The sequence below is a fragment of the Rhinatrema bivittatum genome, chromosome 3 (genome assembly GCF_901001135.1).
Source record: "Rhinatrema bivittatum chromosome 3, aRhiBiv1.1, whole genome shotgun sequence".
NCBI lineage: Eukaryota > Metazoa > Chordata > Amphibia > Gymnophiona > Rhinatrematidae > Rhinatrema > Rhinatrema bivittatum.
Genome location: NC_042617.1, coordinates 259,522,015 through 259,535,800, shown reverse-complemented (window position 1 = coordinate 259,535,800; position 13,786 = coordinate 259,522,015).

The following is a 13,786-nucleotide window of genomic DNA, read 5'->3' as shown; positions in this document are numbered from 1 at the left end:
CACCCCTTGTTTTATGTAAACCGGCATGATGTGGTTTCTAATCATGAATGCCGGTATAGAAAAACGCTAAATAAAATAAAATAAAATAAGGGGGATAGTATGTAGATCCAAGGCTCTAGCGGTAAACTTCCAAAAGGAAAACTTTGATAACTTTAGAAAAATAGTTAGAAAAAAATTGAAAGGTGCAGCTATAAAGGTAAAAAGTGTGCAACAGGTGTGAACATTGTTAAAAAATACCATTCTAGAAGCACAGACCAGAAGTATTCCATGCATTTAAGGTGGAAGGAAGGCATAACGATTACGGCATGGTTAAAAGGTGAGGTGAAAGAGGCTATTTTAGCCAAAAGATCTTCATTCAAAAATTGGAAGAAGGATCCATCAGAAGAAAATAGGATAAAGCATAAGCATTGGCAAGTAAAATGTACGAAACTGATAAGACAGGCTAAGAGAAAATTTGAAAAGAAGTTGGCCAGAGAGGCAAAAACTCACAATAAAAACTTTTTAAAATATGTCCGAAGCAGAAAGCCTGCAAGGGAGTCGGTTGGACTGTTGGATGATTAAAGAGTTAAAGGGGCAATTAGAGAAGATAAGGCCTTTGTGGAAAGATTAAACAATTTCTTTGCATCAGTTTTTACTGAAGAGGATATTGGAGAGATACCCATTTTGGAGAAGGTTTTCATGGGTGATGATTCAGATTAACTGAACCAAATCGTGGTGAACCTGAAAGATATGGTAGGCCTGATTGACAAACTGAAGAGTTATAAATCACCTGGACCGGATGGTATACACCCCAGGGTTCTGAAAGAACTAAAAAATGAAATTTCAGACCTATTAGTAAAAATTTGTAAACTAGCATTAAAATCATCCGATGCACCTGGAGTTTGGAAGATGGACAATGTAACCCCTATATTTAAAAGGGGATCCAGGAGTGAACCGGGAAAATACAGACTGATGAGCCTGACTTCAGTGCCGGGAAAAATCGTGGAAACTGTTATAAAAATAAAATCACAAAACATTTAGATAGACATGGTTTGATGGGACACAGACAGCATGGATTTACCCAAGGGAAGTCTTGCCTCTCAAATCTACATTTTTTGAAGGGATGAATAAACATCTGGACAAAGATGAAACGGTAGATGTGATGTATTTGGATTTTTAGAAGGCATTCTGGTCACCGCATCTCAAAAAGGATATAGCTGCATTGGAGAAAGTGCATGAGAGGCTTCTAAGAAAACTAAAAAGTCAAGGGATAGGAGGTGGTGTTCTTTTATGGACTGCGTTGGTTAAAAAATAGGAAACAGAGTAGGATTTAATGGTCAGTTTTCACAGTGAAAAAAGGTAAACAGTAGAATGCCTCAGGGATCTCTACTTGGATCAGTACTTTTTAATATATTTATAAATCATCTGGAAAGGGGTCCAACAAGTGAGGTGATCAAATTTGCGGATGACACTAAATTATGTAGAGTAGTTAAATCTCAAGCAGATTGTGATGAATTTCAGGAGGACCTTGCAAAACTAGAAGATTGAAACATAGAAACATAGAAACATAGAAATGACGGCAGAAGAAGACCGAATGGCCCATCCAGTCTGCCCAGCAAGCCTCACACATTTTTTCTCTCATTCTTATCTGTTACTCTTAGCTCCTTGTTCTATTCCCCTTCCACCCCCACCATTAATGTAGAGAGCAGTGATGGAGCTGCATGCGAGTGAAATATCTAGCTTGATTAGTTAGGGGTAGTAGGGGCAGTAACTGCCGCGATAAGCAAGCTACACCCATGCTTATTTGTTTTACCTAGACTATGTTGTACAGCTCTTGTTGGTTTTTTTTTACTTCTCCCCTGCTGTAGAAGCAGAGAGCCATGCTGGATATGCATTGAAAGTGAAGTATCAGGCACATTTGGTTTGGGGTAGTAACCGCCGTAACAAGCCAGCTACTCCTCGCTTTGTGATTGCGAATCCTTTTTTTCTTCACCCCTGTTGTTGAAGCTATGCAGGATATGCGTGAAGCATCAGTTTTTTGTTTTTGTTTTATTTTTCCCCCTGCCGTTGTTTGTTGTTTGTTTGTTTGTTAATTTTTTTTTCCCCTGCCGTTGAAGCAGAGAGCTATGCTGGAAATGCGTGATGTATCAGTCTTTCTCCCATGCCGATGCAGCAGAGAACCATGCTGGATATGCATGGAAAGTGAAGTATCAGGCACATTTGGTTTGGGGTAGTAACCGCCGTAACAAGCCAGCTACTCCCCGCGTTTTGAGTGCGAACCCTTTTTCTTCTCCCTTGCCGTTGTAGCAGAGAGCTCTGCTGGATGTGTGAAGTATCAGTTATTCTTCTCCCCTGTCATTGAAGCAGAGAGCTATGCTGTATATGCATTGAAAGTGAAGTATCAGGCATATTTGGTTTGGGGTAGTAACCGCCGTAACAAGCCAGCTACTCCCCTCTTTGTGAGTGCAAATCCTTTTTTCCATTACCTCTTGCTGTTGAAGCTTAGAGCGATGTAGGAGTCACAGTAAGCATGTGTATGTTTATTTAATAAGGGTATTGTGTCAATAGCCATCATTCTGGCGAGTCACCCACTCTTCATTGGCGGCCTCTTGACTTTATGGATCCGCAGTGTTTATCCCACGCCCCTTTGAAGTCTTTCACAGTTCTGGTCTTCACCACTTCCTCCGGAAGGGCATTCCAGGCATCCACCACCCTCTCCGTGAAGAAATACTTCCTGACATTGGTTCTGAATCTTCCTCCCTGGAGCCTCAAATCATGACCCCTGGTTCTGCTGATTATTTTCCTACGGAAGAGGTTTGTCGTTGTTTTTGGATCATTAAAACCTTTCAAGTATCTGAAAGTCTGTATCATATCACCTCTGCTCCTCCTCTCCTCCAGGGTGTACATATTTAGATTCTTCAATCTCTCCTCGTACGTCATCCTATGAAGATCCTCCACCTTCCTGGTCGCCCTTCTCTGTACCGCTTCCATCTTGTCTTTGTCTTTTTGTAGATATGGTCTCCAGAACTGAACACAGTACTCCAGGTGAGGCCTCACCAAGGACCTGTACAAGGGAATAATCACTTCCCTTTTCTTACTTGATATTCCTCTCTCTATGCAGCCCAGCATTCTTCTGGCTTTTGCTATCGCCTTGTCGCATTGTTTTGCTGTCTTCACATCATTAGACACTATCACCCCAAGGTCCCTCTCCTGCTCCGTGCACATCAGCCTTTCCCCCCCATCGAGTACAGTTCATTCGGATTTCCACTCCCCATATGCATGATTGGACTTACAAATGGCAGATGAAATTTAACGTGGACAAGTGCTAAGTGATGCACATAATAGGAGTTACCATCCAGGAAAGAGATCTAGGTGTCATAGTGGATAATACATTGAAATCGTCGACCCAGTGTGCTGTGACAATCAAAAAAGCAAATAGAAAATAAAACGGAGGATGTCATAATGCTTTGTATCGCTCCATGGTGAGACCACACCTTGAATACTGTGTGCAGGTCTGGTCACCGCATCTCAAAAAGGATATAGCTGCATTGGAGAAAGTGCAGAGAAGGGTGACCAAAATAAGGGGCATGGAATGGCTGCCCTATGAGGAAAGGCTAAAGAAGTTAGGGCTGTTCAGTTTGGAGAAGAGACGACTGAGGGGGGATATGAAAGAGGTCTACAAAATCATGAAAGGACTTGAACAGGTTAATGTAAATCGAATATTTACTCTCTTAGGTAATAGAAGAACTAGGAGGCACTCCTTGAAGTTAGTGTTACGCTCGCCGGCCACAGCAGACCCGCAGCTCGGCCCCCTCACCTTTTTCAAAGTGATCCAGCACCTGGTCCCTCGTCTCTGGCGACTGTGGACTGCCGGCTCCGTCCTCGGGCCGCTCCTGGGGCCTCCGGCTCTGCTGCAGCTCCTGATGCTCCGCGTCGGGTCTCTCTGCGTGGCCCCGGAGAGACGCCGTCCCGACCAGCGCCCCTCCCTAGGCACGCGCTTGTGCACAGCAAATCCTTAAATAGGGCCCACGGCGGGAACCTGGCTGCGGCCCCGGATGATGATGTCGGCTGAGCTCCGGTATATAAGCCTGGGCTCCACTCTCTCAAATTGCCTTTGCAACAGGTCCCCTTGCTAGTCGAGTACTTGTTGCCTCTTCAGTTCCTGGTTCCCGATCCTGATTGCCTTCGTTCCTATTTCCTTGTTCCTGTTCCTTCGTTTCTCCTTCAGATTGCTAACCTGGTTTGACCACTGCATTGCCTGACTACTTCGTTGCCTCTCTCTAGCCCCGGACCTCTGCACTGCCTGATTACTCAGTTGCCTCTCTCCAGCCCCGGATCTCTGCATTGCCTGATTACTCCGTTGCCTCTCTCCAGCCCCGGACCTCTGCATTGCCTGACTACGTTGCCTGTCCCCAGCCCCGGACCTCTGCATTGCCTGATTACTCCGTTGCCTCTCTCCAGCCCCGGACCTCTGCATTGACTGACTACTTCGTTGCCTCTCCCCAGCCCCGGATCTCTGCATTACCTGACTACTCCGTTGCCTCTCTCCAGCCCCAGATCTCTGCATCACTTGACTACACCGTTGCTTCTCTCCAGCCCTGGACTTCTGCTTTGTCTGACCATCCTTTTGACTCTCTCCTTGTCTAGACCTCAGCCTTGCTTGCCACTGCTTCTAGTTTGCAGCCCTGATCCCAGCTTGCTTCAAGATGCCTCTTCAGCCTTTGTCCTGGACGTGGTTCATTCAGGCTTCGGCCTGCTCTTGCTCGGGCGCCCTCTGTCAGACTGTGTTACTATTGGCACCCGGGTCTCCGGGACTCCGCCTCGTCCAGTACAGACTGATACCTACACTAGTTGCTGTCTCTTGGCTGACCTCGATCCACCCATTAACGACCACTGATGGAGGCCACCTAAGTCCAGCCGGCCCCGGTACCCAAAGGCTCAACCCACGGGGAATGAGGGCTGGTATTGGTGAAGCGCCAGCCGGCCTCCGTCCATCAGCCCTCTCTGCCTGCCAACGGTGGGACCCGTAGGATCCCTCCTATGGGTAGCGTCAACTCACCTCCGCCCAAGGGTCCACCTCCGGAGCAACAGTTAGCAAGTACTCATTTAAAACAAATTGAAGAATTCACTCAGCGCATAGTTAAGCTCTGGAATTCATTGCCAGAGGATGTTGTTACAGCAGTTAGTGTAATTAGATTTAAAAAAGGTTTGGATAAAATCCTAGAGGAAAAATCCATAAACTGCTATTAATTAATAAGCAATAGCCGCTTAAGATCTATTTAATGTTTGGGTACTTGCCAAGTACATGTGACTTGGATTGGCCACTGCTGGAAACAGGATTCTGGGTTTGATGCACTGGTCTGACCCAGTATGGCATATTTTATGTTCTTATGTACTTTGAAATTTCTATATACAAATGCTAGAAGTCTAAAAATAAGATAGGAGAATTAGCGTGCATAGCACTGGATGAAGCGGTAGATATAATTAGCATCTCAAAGATCTGGTAGAATGAGGATAACCAATGGGACACTGTGATACCTGGGTACAATTTATATCGAAAGGATGGATCAAATTGGTGGAGAGGTGGCACTATATATTAAAGAGAGAGCTGTTGGGATTTTGCCTGCGGGCCTAGCCACAGGCAATCCCTTACCTCTGGCGGCAGGCTGCCACTGCTGCTGCCGTCTTCGCGTGGCCCGGAGGCCTCTGCGTTGTCGGTGCCTCCGTGGTCCTAGTGCCGCCGTCCAGCCCGATGCCTCCTTTCATCTTCGCGGCATGAAGCCGCTGCCGCTGCCTTCTCTCTCTCTTCGCGGCAGGGCTGCCGCCGCCGCTCCCTGTCGGGCCCTCCATGCAGCTGGGGCGCCGCTGATATCTTCAGCCTTCGTGCTTCTCTTTAGGCGCGGGTGCGTGCCTCTCCTGCACTTTTAAAGGGCCAGTGGTGGGAAAAGCCCCACGGCCCTCTCCAGTGACATCATCAGCCTGTTCCTGGATCAGCCCTATAAAAGGGCCCTGCTTCAGTTCTTCAGCGCCTTTGGATCAGGTCTTCACAGCGTCTGTGGTCTTCTTTGGATCCAGGTCATCCATGGTCTTCCTGTGCCTTGATGGATCTTCGTTCCTTGTTCTTCGTGTTCCTGAGCTTCGTCTCCTTGATGTTCCTGGTCTCGTCCCTCATTGGAGCTCCCTCGTCACCTGACTCGTGTTCCTGATGTTCCAGATGTCCAGTTCTCCTGATGTCCTGTGTTCAGATGACCTGATGTCCCGTGTCCTGAGGTGCCATGTCAGATGTTCCTGTCCTGACTCCGTCCGTCTCATTTTCAGCTCTTCATCCAGTTCCCATGTCCCTCGTCTGTTCACTTTTCCTGGCGTGCCACTGTTGTGGTCTGTGACCAGCCCATGGGGGGATGTGTAGGGCGCCTCGTGGTACAAGGCCTTCTTCTCGTCTGCAGCGCAAGCCTCCAGAAGACTCCTGTTTTTAATGCCTTGTTTCTGAGAATCCTGAGTCTTGAATCCTGTCCCGGTCTTCGGAGTCCCTTGTGCCTGCTTCCGTCCATGCCTGCCAGAACCTGCTCCGCTTCAGCATGGTCCGCGACCAGCCACAGGCGGCTGTGTAGGGCGTGCCCCAGTGCAGGCCTCTACTGAATCTTCATCATGTTCCAGTCTCAAGTTCCACTTCTTCGCCTGGAGTCTGCTTCACGTTCAGCATGGTCCATGACCAGCCAGGGGTGGCTGTGTAGTGCGCGCTACGATGCATTTCTCACCCAGTACTTTTGTCTGAGTCCTGAATCCTTGCCTGAAACTTCCGAATAACCTGAATCCTTGTCCGAGTCTTCTGAATATCCTGAGTCCTTGTCTGAGTCCTCCGAGTCTTCTGAGTATCCAAGTCTTCGTCTGAATCCTCTAGAGTATCCTGAGTCTTCGTCTGAGTCTTCTTGTTCTTGCCCTCAGCCTCCGTCTGACCTCACGCACTCGTCGTTCCCAAGCGGCGGGTCCGGAAGGGCTATCGAGTGGCCCTCTGGCCACTCGATAGCCCTTCCGGACCCGCCGCTTGGGTCTCATTGGTGCATGTAGGTCCAGTGAAGGGCTGAGCCTGCCTTCTTCCTGTTCCAGATATTCCTCGCCTTGTCTTCAGTCCAGCTTTGCTCCTGCTCCGCCCGTGCTCGTACCTGCTCACTGTTACGTCGGCCAGCCACGGGCTCCGTGGCCGCCCTTCCTCACCTTCCACCGTTGCCATTCTGGGAGTAAGCGCAGGCCCCTCCGTGACACGAGGGAGCGCCTCTTGCGCTGCCCTCCTTTCTGCGGTTCTGCCTGCGGCCCTCGGCACCATGGCACGGTGGAGATGCCGCTGCCATTCTTCTTGCGGGGTTGCCCCGCAGCAGATACGCCACTTCTGGCCGCCTCTTCCTTCCGGGTTCTCCAAGCGCGCGTGCCTCTCTGCCTGATTTAAAGGGCCCACGGCGCTGGGGCTGCCGGCCCGTCTCGGATGATGTCGCTCACCCGGGCCTATTTAAAGCAAGCTTTGACGGTCAGAGCTTGCCTTTGCAACAGGTTCCTTCGTTCTCTGTTACCTCCAGGCATTTCCTCAAGTTCCTGTGTCTTTGTCTTCAGATTGCTTCTTGAACTTCAACCTCTGCTTTGCCTGACCAAGCCATTGACTCTCTTTGAACTTCGACCTCTGCTTTGCCTGACCACACCATTGACTCTCCCCGAACTTCGACCTCTGCTTCTCTTGACTACGCTTGACTCATCGTGATCAGACCTCAGCCTTGCTTGTCACGGCCTTTGGATTGCTGCCAGCCCTGACAAGCCTGTTCTTCGACGCTTCTTCAGCTTACTCCCTGAACGTGGTTTATTCAGGCTTCGGCCTGCTTCTGCTCGAGCGCCCCGTCTGCACTCGTTCCATTGGCGCTCAGGTTTCCAGGACACTGCCTTATTTGGAGTAAGACTGCACCATCCTCTACCCGCTGCCTCTGGGCTGCAGCAGACTTTACTGTGTCTCTACACCAAGGCCCACCTAAGTCCTGCTGGAGCCGGCACCCAAAGGCTCAACCCGCGGGGAACAAGGGCTGGTATAGGTTAAGCTCAAGCGGCATCTGTCTATCAGCCCATTCTGCCTGCCGATGGTGGGGCCCTGTCGGTCCCTACCTACGGGTTGTGCTTACCCCACCTCGGCCCAAGGGTCCACCTCCAACGCATCAGGTTGCAAAGGCCATGGACTCGGTGGAGCCTTGTGCCCTCCAGGCCATCCCAGGCCTGGCATCCAAGGTACGGGAGCAGCAACGATTTCTTGAGGCTTTGGCCTCCTCCATAGAGTGTCTGCACGTCCGATTGGACTCCTGCCTGGTGGATCTGGTGGCACTGAAGTCCATTCCCAGGCTCGTTGTGAAACTTCAAAGTCTCCAGGCAACCTTGGATCAGGTAGTGGCGGATGTGAATCGTTTTGCTGCCCACAAGACTCCCTGTCTCAGCTAAACGCCCTACCGCCATCACCAGCGGCCTCCGTACCGGCATCTGACGCTGGCCGGGCAGTCATTCCTCTGCCGGCCCCGCCTCATTACTCAGGGAATCCCAAACGGTGTCGGAGATTTTTAAACCAATGCCACATGCATTTCACTCTCCAAGTGGCATTGTTCCCGAACGATTTGGTCAAGACGACCTTTATTTTGTCTCTTTTGGATGGTAAGGCGCTGGCATGGGCCTCCTCCTTGTGGGAGTGCTCTGACCCCATGCTTTCCAATCTTCCACAATTTGAGTCTGCTTTTAAGCAAGTATTTGAGGAACCGGGCAGGCTTCCGGCAATGGGATCTGATCTTCTGAAGCTACGCCAAGGAACTCGCTCTCTCACTGATTACGCAATAGAATTCTGTACCCTGGCTACGGAACTAAATTGGCAGGGGGACAGCCTGCACGCTATCTTCCTGGAGGGGTTGGCCCCCAGGATTAAAGATGAACTGGTGGCACGGGAACTTCCTACTTCCCTCGAAGGCCTTATTGATCTAACAGGGAAGATTGACTGGCGTCTTCAGGCGTGATCTTGGGAGAACTGCTCTACCCTGAAGAATCGCCCCAGAGAATCACTCCTTCCTAGCGATAGTTCCCTGCCTTCTGGAAACTCTTCAGAGGAACCCATGTAGCTGGGCCATGTCAGTCTTCCAGATGAGGAGAGATCTCGTTGCTGTCAACTCGGACTCTGCTTCTACTGTGGGAATTCGGGTCATTTGTTACCTCAGTGCCCAAAGAAGGGGGCCTGACCATGCCATTGACTCTCTCTGGACCTCGAGCTCTGCTTCGCTTGATTAAGCTTGACTATCTTCATGATCAGACCTCAGCCTTGCTTGTCACTGCCTTCGGATTGTCGCCAGCCCTGACTCAAGCCTGTTCTTCGACGCCTTTTCAGCTTACTCCCTGAATGTAGTTTATTCAGGCTTTGGCCTGCTTTTGCTCGAGCGTCCCCTGCCTGCTCTCGTTCCATTGGCACTCAGGTTTCCAGACACTGCCTTATTCAGAGTAAGACTGCACCATCTTCTACCCGCTGCCTCTCGGCTGCATCAGACTTTATTGTGTCTCTACACTGAGGCCCACCTAATTCCTGCCGGCCCCGGCACCCAAAGGCTCAACCCACAGGGAACAAGGGCTGGTATAGGTGAAGCTCCAGCGGCCTCTGTCTATCAGTCCACTCCACCTGCCGACGGTGGGGACCCATAGGCCCCTACTTACGGGTTGCACTAACCCCACCTCGGCCAAAAGGTCCACCTCCAACGCATCACTCACCTCTCACGATGTGTCTTGGGGCTCTTCCCTGAGCCGCGCCATGATCCAAGGACTCACATCCTCCCTTGAGATGGGACCACACGTCCGCACTCCTAACAAGGCCTGAAGGCTGCGCTCCCAACAAGAGCACTGAGTCAGACAGGATAAACATTCTGCAGAAAACAAAATGCAATATTGAGTCTTTAGGGATAGAAATTCCAGGTGAAAAAGGGAATAAAATGGTAATATGGGAGTATTACCATCCATCTGGCCAGAATAACTAACAGACAATGAAATGCTAAAAGAAATTAGGGAAGCTAACAAAATCAGCAGCTCAGTAATAATGGGCGATTTCAATTACCCCAGTATTGACAGGATGAATGTTACATCAGGACATTTTAGAGAAATAAAGATCCTAGATGAAATAAATGACTGCTTCATGGAGCAGCTGGTACAAGAACCAACAAGAGGGAAAACTATTTTAGACTTAGTCCTTAGTGGAACACAGGATTTGGTGTGAGAGGTAACAATGTTGGAGCCACTTGGCAATAGTGATCACAACATCATCAAATTTCATTTAATAACTGGAGGGAGCACAAAAAAGAAATCTACTGTGATAGCATTTAACTTTCAGAAAGGTGATATGATAAAATGAGGAAAATGTTTAGGAACAAACTGAAAGGAACAACTACAAATGTTAAGAGTTTAGCTCAGGCATTCCATTCATTAGAAAATGTAGAAAGAAGGCTCAATGACTACCTGCACAGTTGAAAGGTGAGGTGAAAGAGGCTATAATATCTAAAAAATGACTTTTAGAAAAAGGTTTAAGACTTGGTTATTTCAACAAGCCTTTACATAAATTCACTGATTACCAGAGCTAAGGCCCCCAATTCACCACAATGAACATTTCTTGAACTCGTAGACCTCTCCAAATAACTGGCTTTATTTTCTAGTTACCTATGCTCTGTCTTCTTCTTCCCCCAGTTTTGTTCACCCCCAACCTTTTTTACTTCTTTACTATGTTAATGAATTTAGGGTTATCGTTCCCCAGTTTTATGTAAACCGACATGATATGACTCCGTCATGAATGCCAGTATAAAAAAAAGCATCAAATAAATAAATAAATAAACAAACAAATAAATAAAAGAACATCTTTCAAAAAAATGGAAAAGGGATTCAAATGAAGAAAACAGGAAACAGCATAAGCACTGGCAAGTCAGATGGAAAGCATTGATAAGGATGGCAAAGAGAAAATTTGAAAAGAAGCTTGCCATGGAAGCAAAAACTCATAATAAAAACTTTTTCAGGTACATTTGAGGTAAAAAGCCTGCAAGGGAGTCAGTTGGACCATTAGATGATCAAGAGGTAAAAGGAGCACTTAGGGATGGCAGAACCATAGCAGGGAGACTAAATGATTTCTTTGCTTCAATATTCACTGAGGAAGATGTAAGAGATAAATCCATTAAACAATTGACCCCTAATGTCGCCCTCTAACTTTTAATTTGAGAAGGGAACCAGTGTAACTTATGTAAAATAACTCTAAATCCCCACACCTCTTGATGTAAAACAATTCTCTGCCTATTATGATGGTCAATTAGGAATGCGCAGAGAATTGTTTTACATCAAGAGGTGTGGGGATTTAGAGTTATTTTACATAAGAGATAAATCCATGCCAGAAAAGATCATCAAAGGTGATGATTCAGAGGAACTGAAACAATTTTCAGTGACCCTGGAAGATGTATTAGGGCAATTTGACAAACTAAGGAGTAGCAAATCACCTGGACCAGATAGTATACATTTGAGAGTGCTGAAAGAACTGAGAAAACAAATTGAGGACCTGCTATTGGAAATTTGTGAACCATAAATAACATCTATGGTACCTGAAGACTGGAGAGCTGCCATGTAACAACAATTTTTAAAAAGGGATCAAGGGGTGATCCAGGAAATTACAGACCAGTGAGTCTGACATCTGTGCCAGGCAAAATGATAGAAACTATCATAAAGAACAAAATTGCTGAACATATAGATAAGCATAGTTTAATGGAACAAAGCCAATATGGATTTAGCCAAGGGATGTCTTGCCATACAAATATGTGAATAAAGGTGAATCAGTTGATGTAGTGTATCTGGAATTCCAGAAAGCATTTGATAAAGTCCCTCATGAGAGACTTCTTAGGAAATCAGAAAGTCATGGGATAGGTGGCAGTGCTCTATTGTGGATTGCCAACTAGTTAAACGATAGAAAACAGAGATTAGGGATAAATGGTAAATTTCCAAATGGAAAAATATGAATAGTGGAATACTCCAGGGATCTGTTATTGGACCAATGCTTTAATATATTTATAAACGACTTGGAAATAGGAACAACAAGTGAAATGTTCAAATTTGCTGATGATATAAAATTATTCAAAGTTGTCAAATCACAAGAGGATTGGAAGAAATTGCAAGAGAACATTGCAAAACTGGGAGATTGGGCATGCAAATGGCAAATGAAATTTAATGTAGACAAGTGCAAAATGATGCACTTCAGGAAGAGTAATCCAAATTAGAGCTACAAAATGCAAGGTTCCACATTAGGAGACCCCACTCAGGAAAAGGATCTAAGTGTCATTGTTGAAAATACGTTGAAATATTCTGCTCAGTGTGCAGCAGCAGCAGCCAGGAAAGCAAATAGAAAGCTAAGAATTATTAGGCAAGGAATGGAGAATAAAACAGAGAATATCATAATGCCTCTGTTTCGCTCCATGGTGTGACCTCATCTTAATATTGTGAGGATTTCTGGTCACCACATCTCAAAAAAGATGTAGCAGAATTAGAAAATGTACAGAGAAGGGCGACCAAGATGATAAAGTAGATGGAACAATTCCCCTATGAAGAAAGACTAAAGAGGTTAGGACTCTTCAGCTTGGAGAAGAGACGGCTGAGGGATATCTGATAGAGGTCTATAAAATAATGAGTGGAATAGAATGAGTAACATTAATCAATTGTTTAGTCTTTTGAAAAGTACAAAGACCAGGGGACACACAATGAACTTACTGGGTAATTCATTTAAAACTAAATACGAGAAAATTGTTTTTTATTCAACGCTCTGGAATTCGTTGCCAGAGGATGTGGTGAAAGCTATTAGTAAGGCTGTGTTTAAAAAAGATTTTGACAAGTTCCTGGAGGAAAAGTCCTTTAACATGTATTAAGGTAGAATTGCAGAAATCCACTGCTTACTCTTGGGATAAGCAGCTTGGAATCTATCTACCCCTCAGGATTCTGCCATCTACTTGTGATCTGGCTTGGCCACTGTTAGAAACAGGATACTGGACTTGATGGACCCTAAGTATGGCAAGCCTTATGTTTTTATCTCATGGTTTTGGCGCGTGTTTCACCTTTAAATACTTAAGTCAAAAGCTGAGCACTCCAACAGAGTCAAGGCTCTTCCCCATCTGGCACTCATTTTAATATGGTTTCTAGATTTTTTTTTTTACTTTTTTGCTGTTACTTCTCATATTCCATAAGTTTGATGTTTGTATTTTCTGTGTTCTCCTGTTTACTGGGTAGCCATTCTTCTACTCTGCTGTGTTCTATGATATATGAATTTCTCTAGAATTTTTCAATTTTGTCTTTAGTTGGTGGTGTTTTAACTACACTAATACTCTTCCCAATTCTCTGTAAAGCTACTTTGGACTCTCTCTAAATGTTTTAGTGTGATGCATAAATATATATCAGCCCCAAAGATCACTTATTACCTAAAAATAAATTTTTTTAAGAATGAAAAAACAAAAAATTAAAAAAATGAAAACCAAAAGAATAACAAAACAAATATTCACAAAAACTGTCCTTTTAAGAAATTGTACATTAGTTATAGCCAAAATATGTTCAATATCACACTTATCTCAAGTAGTACATGTTCATAATGACTCACTCCATCTTCAAAAATAGTAACATTTCCAGTTAGTCCTCTGAGGAGCAGGATAATTCTACCCCATACACAGTCATATTTTGCTATCAGGCTTCTTCAGGGAGGTATTCACAGACTAAATGGTAGTTATAGATCCAAGATATGATGTGG